A 10,728-nucleotide genomic window follows, 5' to 3' on the forward strand; every position below is an offset into this window, starting at 1 on the left:
ATTCTTTGAGTTTTTTCTTCTCAGTTCTCATTTTTTTTCTTACAACATCTTGTTCTTCTTTCTTCTAGATGGGGGGTTAGGGAAGGGAGAAGAGCAGGAAAGCAGTTCTTCCAGATTCAGGCCCTGCGGCAGAAGCTGCCTTATTCTTTGACAGGTAAGAGAATTTAAAAGAGACAGACTGTCCTAGTGGGCGGAAGACAGAATAGGTAGTTAGGCCAAGTGGAGTTCAAATCCTGGCTCTCAAACTTTCTAGCAGTGCCTCTCTGAGCCTCAATTTCCTCACCTGTAAAAGAAGACCAATCCTATGTATCTTGCAAGGTATCATAAGGGTTTGAGAGTCTATGTGTAAAGCATCTGTTATATAGCAAGACTTTTAAAGTGATGGCTTCTCGTAGCCCGCCCCCCCACCCCAGGAGCCTCCTGCTGTGAGTAGAGCGCTCACAGAGACACAAATACACATATCGTGATCAAGCATAGGTAACTATAATGTAATTCATTAAGTCTTCAGATTGTTTTTAATCTTGAGTAATTTAATCTACAAAGGATTACATCTCATTCTTTTTAAATTGTGTACATATTTGAGTGCAGCAAATAAGGTCGAACATCTGTCCTTATCTTCATTAATCAACTGCATTTCCTTATTTAGACACATCCTCTGGCAATTTTTCTATAAAATGTTTATTGGTCTTTTTTTTTGTGAGCACTTTATGTAGTAAATATATTATGCCATTACTAGCTGTATTTGCCACAATATTCTTTGAAGTTCAAAGAGTACATTTTAATTTGGGTTAGTTTTTGACCTGAAAATTTAATAAATTTTTTTAAACTACTGATTTTTTTATAAGCATTACCCAAATCTAAGCTAAGAGGGAGAAAGTTCTCCCTCTTCAAAGATTTAACAATTCACTTTTGATTTCTTCTAGATTTTTAAAAACTTACTTCATCAATAAATCTGGAATTAATTTGGGGAGAGCTGAGATAATTATCTAAATTGATTTTTTCCCCAAGGAGCTAACTGATTGTTCTTATGCCATTTATTGACTATCCTTCTCTTCTGCCCTAATCTGCGATGCCTCCTCCAGCATATATTAAATTCTTTCATCTAATAGGGTCTATATCAAAGTTATCGATTCTATGTCATCTCTCTGTTTGCCTATTCCTAGATCAGTACCACACTGACTGAAGACCGTTGATAAGCAGAGTTGAGGGATAGAGGATGTCAAGGAGGCTGATAGAGAAGAGAGAGAGGGATTTTCAGGACAGGCAGTGTGGTCTAAATATAAATAGGGCAAAGGGGAAATTCAAGGTCTCATTCGAGGATAAAAAGTAGCTATCTCAATTTGTCTGGAGAATGGGAGAAATAAGTAAGGGACTGAGGAAAAGAAGAATGCGAAGGTAGCAGGAGATGCGGAGTATGATGGGCTGGAGCCCCAAGTAATACGAACTTACCCTGTCAGTGCTAGAAGGGATTTACAGCTGTGTAAGATATATTATTGCTGTCCTCAGGGGCTAGGGCAGTATGCAGAAACAGTGATGATAAAATATCAATTGTAAAAATGGTTGACTGTGCCACAAGAGCATCATCAGCAAAGTACTCCAGCGCCAACAGAAATGAGTGTCTCCTCTTTCATCCTACCTAGATATGACTTCGCCTCTGCTGAACCCCTGGAGTCTGGAAATAAGACAAATGTCTATCAAATGGCACATGGATAAACAAATTGTGGAGTACTAGTTTATGGCCATGCCACCCTGAACAAGCCCGATCTTGTCTGATCTCGGAAGCTAAGCAGGGTCGGGCCTGGTTAGTACTTGGATGGGAGACCGCCTAGGAAGACCAGGTGCTGTAGGCATAAAAAATAAGGGATTGTAATCTGACAAGGTCCTTGCAGTCTGTGAGATCAATCAAGGGTTGCCTCACCTAAAAAAATAAATAATAAAAAAATAAAAATAAAAAATTGTGGAGTACTAGTCAGAAATAAATAGGAATCATCTATTGATAAATGTTACAACATGCATGAATCTCAAAATAATTATGCTAAGTAAAAAAAAAACAAGACCAAAGAAGAGAACATATGATTTCATTTCTAAAAAATTCTAGAAAATGCTTACTAATCTCTGGTGACAGCAAGTAGATCGGCAGTTGTCTAATCGGGAGGTGAGTGGGAGTGGGGTGGGGACAGGGAAGGCAGGGGGCAGGAGGGATTGAAAAAGGGCCAGAAGAAACATTTTGGGGTGATAGGAATGTCCATTCTCTTGATAGTGGTGATTGTTCCACTATTACATACCTAAAAGTTACCAAACTGTACACTTTAAATATATTGTATGTCAATTATATGCAATAAAGTTGTAAAAAAAAGTCATCTTCCTCTTACACCTGCTGATTCTTGTTTAATAGATTTGGGCTGGAACTCAAGTATTGGTATTTTTCCTAAGCTCCCAAGGTAAGCCTGATGCATAATGAAGTTGAGAACCTCTGGATCTAATGATATGTGAGCTGCTTCCTGGTTCTTAGGGAAGATTTCTAATGGGAGGATTCCCTGATGGATACCAGAAAAATATTTTCTTGCTCAAGTGGAGTCCAGCACTTTGGTAAGACCAGGAAGAGTCTACTCCTTGTTGTTTGTTATTCTTGCTTCTCTTTTCACCCTGAGTCTCAGGGATGATGAAGTCTATGTGGTTTGTTCCCCTGAAGGCCATCGTATGATCTTCTCCCAATGTGCATAATGCTCATCTCAGGCCATATCCCCATCTGAACCTGCTCTTGCACCATGGGATGATGGACAGTTAAGGGAGTCTCCACGTTTTCCCTCATCTCCCTGACTGTGGAAAACCTGCAGACCATTTAGGGTACGTGCCTCCTTGCTCAGATGGGTCAGCTCACGGCTCCCTCATCTAACTAGCACATCTGCAACAAAAGGAAGCAGTTCAGCACCTTCTGAAGGCTTCTGGCTGAGCTTTCTGGTCCTTCACCAACCCCACCCCTCCACACAGCTCTTAATGCCAGCACTGCCCCAAGCACTTCTACAGGTGCTGGCTGCCTGCAGGGCCCAGTGAGAAGTGAACCCTCATTCCATGCCCCAGAGTCAACCTCACATTTTATGGGTGATTCTCTTGGGGCCTCCTAACCTCTGAAGCAACAGACAAGATTGAACGCCTGTGGCAGGGACTGAAACCAAATGCCAATCTCTAACCTCCAAGAACTTGGCTCTCTCCAAGAAGACAAACTCTCCCACCTCTCACTAGACCTCTTCATATAGGAGGGCAGGGCAGATTGACATGCAGGCCCAGTAGCAGTGTCTTCCTAATAAACCTTGAATGATTAGCTAGTGCCATTTCTCGCCTGAGAGATGTCCTCTCACACTCCCTGGTTCATTTACATTCATCAAATCAAGCTCCTGTTCCATTAAATTTCCAGTCTCCTCCTAGTTCGGATTCCTCCATCATCATAACATCTCCCATTCAATGACCAATTGTGGAGGGTGGGAGGAGAGTAAAGAAGGGACATTTTTAGGAGGAGTAGGAGACATACAGTCACCAACATGACCTTTGCCCTGATCTAGAGATTTTGATTTTAGAAGTCTTAGAAGTTTAGTTTCCTGTGGCTCTTTGCATTTTGTGGCATCATAGCAGCCTTTAGACACTAAAATGTTTCCAGAAGTATTCGAAATGTTTTTAGCATCTTGGCACTTGGTACATATTATAATACACATAATTTCACTATTTATTATATGAATATTATTCATATAATTAATATTATATGAAATTATATGAATATTATTCATCAGTAGAAGGTGGAGGTGGAGGGTTGGGGAAGGAGAGGGAGAAAGCTTGGATTCCTACCAGGTGACACTGTTTAATAGATAAGGGAGTACAACAGTTGTTCATGTGGCTAATCTTAGCAAAATGAAGAAATGCTTGCCAGTTGCCAGAGCAGATTTAACTCCAAACCCTCTTGTCCTTCTGGGAGAGCCCAGTTTAGCACTCCCATGCCAAATGGAACTCAATCTGTTTTCTCAATTGCAGCGACAGAATTCACAAATATTTCAGGATTGTTTATGGATGTGCCCTGAGAGCTGAGAAATGTAGTCAGAGGGAAGATCCACATCCAATGTCAGGGGCTCCCTCCCTGCCACCGCGGGTTCACACTACTTTAGGAGTTAGGCTGTTTTGCCCACGTGTTTGCTCAGGCCCTAGGCTGTCTACCCATCTCAATTAATTGCATCACCATCTATGAGGACGCTGAATTCACTCACTCAGCATCCATTCATTTCAACTTCCTTCTCGTGCGTCTCCGTGTAGTAACAAAGACTAGAAACTACATTTCCAAGACTCCCCTGCTGCTAGGATTGCATGTTCTTCGATTTCTTAGATGCGGTTAGTTGAGACTTGAATTCAGAAATAAGTTGAGTGGTGACAGAGACAGGGCATTGGGTATCCTTTATACGGGTGCAGATTGGAGCTAAACTGGTATGATTCCAGAGTTAACAGCTAAAGTTGAGTCTTCTCCATTCAGCATACATCTTCCTGGTCATGAAAGAAGCAGTTCAAGGATTATCAGCCAAGTCAAGTTTTTTTGGCTCTTTCAAGACTCTGTGAGCCACTTGATACTTTGTAGTTAATTCATTTCTGCTAAAACTAGCTGAAGTGCATTTTTTCCCCCTGTAACCAAGCCTTGAATGACTGATAAATTATTTGTCCACAAGTTTGAGCTAGATAGAAATATAATAAGTTTCCTAAATGCCCTTTTCCCCTCACTGCCCATGGCTAATCGATCCATAAATATTGTCTAAATAAGTTGTGTTAAAGAAAAAATTATTCTGACACTTGTTAAAATGGTAAAAGTTTTTTCGGAACTACTGCAATAGGTGTTAAGACTATCACAATAGAGAAGAGAGAACTGGCTCAAATCCCTCTGAATACAATGAAGATGGCTGGGGAAATAGACCCAATAAGCAGACTTGTGTGGGGGTTGGGGGTGGTCAGCGGATGGAAAATTACTGAGAGGAAACATCGAGTAGGGGAGAATCCAGGTAAACTGAACTAATAGGATTCTTGCTAAGGGAGGCCAGTGTGATCGAAAATCAAAGGGTAGTGGTGAGATTCTCCATAAACTGACTATCGGGATTCTTGCTAGAACCGGGCCATCTTAATAAGAAGAGGGCTCAAAGAAGCCTGACTAAAATTTGGTCCAGAAGCATATCTTTGTCAGCTGATAGATTAAAATGTGCTCAGCATAGAACAACAGTAGGCTGTGCTAATTTTCTTTTCCTTCCCCATTTTGCTAATACTTTAGGTCGGACAATGAGGGAGGAGAAAGCTCAACTGAAGATCAGGGTGCCTGGGACAGGGCAATCAAGAATGGAAGTGGTGTGGTCAGAGACACTGGCAGATGCGAGATTTGGCCACACCATGTGGATCATGTTAAGGAACTTGTATTTTATTCCAGGGACAAAGGGAAACAAGCTGTTGAAATGGTTTGAGTGAGGAAGTGACGTGAGGTAGTTTACATTTTACAAAGAAGACTTTGGCAGCTGTGTTTCCACATTGGTTGAGGTGGTAGGATGAGGCTGGTGGTATAAGTGGCCAGTGGGAAGATCTTTTCAGGTAAATATCTAAAGCTCTTCATTCTTTTATAATTTCTGGGAGCACATTAGGAGGGAAATTCTATTAACACCAGCAACAAAAGAATGAAAAGCTCAGGAACATGCCTAATAAGAAATGAGAAAGACCCATGAAAGGAGACTTTGGTGATAAGCAAAAAACAACTTTATAAATTAAGAGAAAGTATTTCTAAGTGGGAAGACTCAATATCACAAAAATGTCAGTTCTATTTAAAATGGCAAAATTTAGACATAAGAACAATGTGTGTGTGTGTCTTTCAATATATCAAAAGGTAATTCAAAATTATAATGGTTTAAAGAATGTAACGTTGACAACAGAGCAATTGGCCCAGGAAAAGATATATAAACCATCAGAACAGAATAAAAAGCCTCCAAACAAAATTATACATCTTTATGAAAATTTAGATTCTCAGACAAGAAAAAGCTGAAGTTCATCACCACCAAACCAGTGTTACAAAAAATGTTAAAGGGACTTCTTTAAGAAGAAGAAAGAAAATAAATAAAAAAATATGAATAAGAAAATATCACAAAGAAAAAAATTTCTCATTGACAAAGGCAAACACATAATAAAAGCAGTGGATTAACCAACACTAAAGCTAGTACAAATGTTAAAAGGCAAAAGTAGAACAATCATGTGTAAGTATGAGAGTAAATTCAGGGATACACAAACACATCCACACAAAAGAAGTTAAAAATAATGACAAAAACATAAATGTGGAGAGGGTGAGAAAAGATGGTAGTGATTTTAGAACGTGTTGGAACTTAAGTGACCATCAACTTAAAATAGACTGCTATAAACATAGCTTGGTATATTTAAAGCACATGGGAACCACAAACCAAAAATCTACAAGAGATATACAAGAAATAAAGAGAAAGGAATCCAAACACAACACTACAGAAAGTCATCAACATACAAGAGAGGAGAGCAAGAGAATAGGAAAGAAACCAAGAACTATAAAAACAATCAAAAAACAATTAATAAAATGGTAGCAACCACATATCTATCCGTAATTACTTTAAATATAAATGGATTAAATGCTCCAATTGAAAGAGGAATGGATAAAGAAGTGGTACATATATACAAAAGAATATCACTCGGGCATAAAAAAGAATGAAATCTTATCATTTGCAACAACATGGATGGACCTGGAGGGTATTATGCTAGCCGAAATAAGTCAGATAGAGAAAGATAAATACCATGTGATTTCACTTATATGTGGAATCTAAAGAACAAAATAAATGAACAAACCAAATGAAAACATACTCATAGATACAGAGAACAAACTAGTACTTACCAAATGGGAGGGGGTTTGGGAGGCTGGGTGAAAAAGATGAAGGGATTAAGAAGTACAAATTAGTAGTTATGAAATAGCCACAGGGACGTGGAGTACAGCATAGGGAATATAGTCAATAACATTATAATAACCATGTATAGTGCCAAGACAAATTGGAGTGATCATTTTGTAAATTATATAAATGTCTAACCTCTACGCTGTACACTTGAAACTAAATAATAATAAATATAAAATATAACATAATATTGAATGTCAACTTTAATTGAAAGGTAAAAATTTAAAAAAATAAATAATAAAATAAAATGGATCTAAGAAATATAGAATGTCAACTGTAATTGAAAAAATTTTAAAAATTTTAAAGAAAACTTAGAATAAAGTATAGAAAATATTTTAAAAACCAGTGAAGAAAGAACAGCTTATTCAATGCATGGCATTTTGATAACTGGCTATCCACGTATGGTGAAAGAAAAGTTGTTGTTGAACAAACTCAAAAAGAGTCTGGAGGCTTTGGCTAGAAGTAAATGATACAGATTTATTGAAGGGTTTTAGAGTTTCCAAACTGGTCACACAACAGACAAAAACCCAAAGGTGTTCCAAAGAAGAAAGAACAGTTGAGTTCTTTTAGTAAAAGTATATTCTTGAGAATAATCGGTCCTGCATTCTTAGCCCTAGAATTGGTCTAAGACGGTTATCAGTCAGATGTCAGGCAGTCTGGATGATGAATGTCAGGTGGATGTCAGGTGATCAGGGTAATGAGTCCTTCAGGGGTTAATGAGAGGGTTATCTGGAGATCTGATGTTTGTCCAAATGTATACCCAGGCATTGACACAGGACCGAAAAGTTTAAAAAGTTTAAGTTCCCAGGCTAGTTAGAATAAAAATAGAGTCTTTCCTCATGTCTCAATCTTCATAATGTTAATAATTTTAGCAGCTTGGTTAAAGTGACTCCATTTTATATGTTCCCTCACTCTACTCTTTCTACAGTCTTACCTCGACTCTGCACAAAAATAAACATTAGCTATATAAAAGCATGCAACTTAAAAACAAAATTATAAAAGCATTAGGAAAAAAAGAAATTTTATTATATTTGAATCCTAATCAAGACAAATCTTGAAGCCATAAAAAGATTGACAGATTAAATCTCAAAAGATGTTAAAGCCACTGTAAGTCAAAATACCATGTAAATAAAGATAAAAGAAAATTTATGGCCTAGGGGAAAATATTTGAGATATACAGGACAGATTAATATCTATAATTTAAAAATCATCCATACATATCATTAGAGAAAGAAGCCAACCCAAAGGATATGAAAAGGCTTTTACTAGAAGAAGGTATAAAATGTCATTTTTTTCAGCCTCACAGGTAATCAAGAAAGTACAGCTTAAAACAGGCTACCAACTGAAAAACGTTGATAACACTGTGAAATGGACACTTTAATGTACTGTTACCCTATTTGGGGGGGCAAATTGGGCACCATCTATCAAAATTTTAATTGTACACATTCTTTGTGTCTATAATTTGTTACACAGCAATAGATAATAAATACTAATTTTGATACCTGAAAGTGGGGTGCTGCCATAACAAACACCTAAAATGTGGGCATGACTTTGGAATCAGGCAGTAGGCAGAAGCTGGAATGATTCTGAAGATAGGGTTAATGAAAGCAGGAGGTACCTTAAAAAATGTTCATAAAACATAGACTTGAGGAAACTCACTTAAAGAAGAGTGAGGAAATCCTACTGGAAACTAGAAGATGTGAGATCTTTGTTATGTCATGGCACAAATATTAGCAACACAAAGGCCTGCAGGAGTGCAGAAAGTAGATGTGCCTATCTAACGAATTTGTGGCTTAACTAAGATTCCCACCTAGAGCGTCAGGGTGCCTCGTAGCTTCATCTTCCTGCTTTACTAAGATGTGGAATAAGGAAGGTAAGCTAAAGGGAGGACTGTTAAACATAAAGAAGACATGACTCGGTGGTTTCAAAACTCTTCAGACTCTCTAGGCAGCCAACGACACTAAAATGGAGACTTGGCTTTCAGGCAGAGACCAAGTCCAGGCACTCTGAGGAAACGTGGTCTAAACATGAAACCAAGGAGTGATTATAAAATCCTTAAGTGCTCAGAAAGATCTATTGTGCTGTCTCAGAGTCTCTGTCAATGAGGCAAGGTCATCTAAATATTTTAAGTGTGTCCTGACATCTTTTCAATCAAACAAAATGGTTTCTAAGGACATATCCCTCAACAGAAGGGAATACCTTGAAGAGATTGGTAGATGTAGTTTTTGTCTAATGACATGACTCTTAGACACACAGGGAATCAACAGTTTTTAACAGAATTGTATCAGCAGAAACATTGTCAGTTTGAACTGAACAGGAAAGGAATAGCACCAAATGAAAATAGGTCTTTGCACCCTCAAAGTTCTACAAGTAGAAAGCAGGTTGGGAAAACTACTTGGCTATAAACATATACTACTTTTCATGAAAAGGGAAAGATGAATTGAAAGGCAGAACCAAAAGCCCAGAAAGTGGAGCCAAGAGCCATGGAGAATTATTTCCAGGCTTTGTAACCTAATCAAGGAACTTTCAATATTTGCTTAGCTGGATTCTGAAACTGCTGCAAACCCCTTGATGCCCCCCTGTCCCTCTTTTGAACAGAACTGTGTAGTGGTTATCCTATGTCTGTCCCATCACTATATTTTACATACGTGGAGGCACATAACTTGTCTTTTTAGTTCACATGTCTCCAGATTAAGAGAACTTTATTGGAGGATATTAAGGATACATTCAAGGAGACTCACCTATACCTTGAGGTAATTTTAGATGCCAACATTCTGGATTTCAAGCCAATGTTCTAAAGGGATGAAACTTTTGGGGTTCTTGAGAGGAAGAGAATGTATTTTGCATGTGGGAGGAGTATAAATAATTTGTGCTCAGAGTGGACTCCTCCCTTCAATGGAGGAGTTACTAAGTACAGCCCACATCCCCTTGAATGTGGGCTGTACTTAGTAAATCATTTATAAGAATAGAATGTGGTAGAAGTGTCAGTAACAAGATTAAGTCAAATAAAAACATTGTAGCTTCTTTTTTGCTAGTGCTCTATTCTCTCCCTTGCCCCCACCCCATGTCACTTGGTCTGAGGGAAGCCAGCTGCCGGGTTGTGAATATACACAAGAAGCCCTTTGGAGAGGTACACGTGGCAAATAACAGAGGCCTTCAGCCAACAATTGGCAAAAAGACTCAGGTTTCTTGCCAACAGCCATTGAAGGTGGTTTAGAATCAGCTCCTCCAGCATCAAACTTTCAGAAGAAATCCTTCAGACGACTTCAACTCCATGAGAGACTCTGAACCAGAATCACCCAGCTAAGGACTCCTGAATTCCCATTCCATAGAAATTGAGATATTTATTATCTTAACATTTATTATTTGCTGTTTTAAGTTCCTAAATTTTGGAGTAATTTGTTACATAGCAATAGGTAACGAACTAATGCACTAGGTGAAGTCATTAAATATACGATAATTTCGACAATGTGAATTAGAGATTCAATCTTGGAAACACTATGCTGTTAGTCTTCAATTAACAGTACGAAGTGGCAGTAATGCAGGATGCTGCAAATGAAATGTATGCTAATTATAAGAAGGGAGAAGAATAGTGTGACATTGAGGCTTGTTTTTATATAACTTTATTGTAAGCATGTCTCATGGAGTTTCTTTGAAGTCTTTTCTTGCAGCTTTTCACCAACATTTTCCGAATACTAATTGTAGCAAATCTGTGGTTTTGGCCTGCCTAACACCTCTTTCTCTTTCTTGGGAAACA

General features: G+C 38.3%; 1 protein-coding gene and 1 non-coding gene across 3 annotated transcripts in view; one reads left to right on the forward strand and one right to left on the reverse strand.

Annotated features, from left to right (window-relative positions):
• Positions 1-10,728, reverse strand: part of GFM2 (GTP dependent ribosome recycling factor mitochondrial 2) — a 99,267-nt gene that overhangs the window by 17,940 nt on the left and 70,599 nt on the right. The gene's annotated exons all lie outside the window — the stretch shown is intronic.
• On the forward strand, positions 1,732-1,850 carry LOC120599133 (5S ribosomal RNA). Its single transcript, XR_005651807.1, has one exon. It is a non-coding gene; the product is annotated as a 5S ribosomal RNA (ribosomal RNA).

This window comes from Pteropus medius, unplaced genomic scaffold (assembly GCF_902729225.1).
Source record: "Pteropus medius unplaced genomic scaffold, Ma_sr-lr_union100, whole genome shotgun sequence".
NCBI classification, from domain to species: domain Eukaryota; kingdom Metazoa; phylum Chordata; class Mammalia; order Chiroptera; family Pteropodidae; genus Pteropus; species Pteropus medius.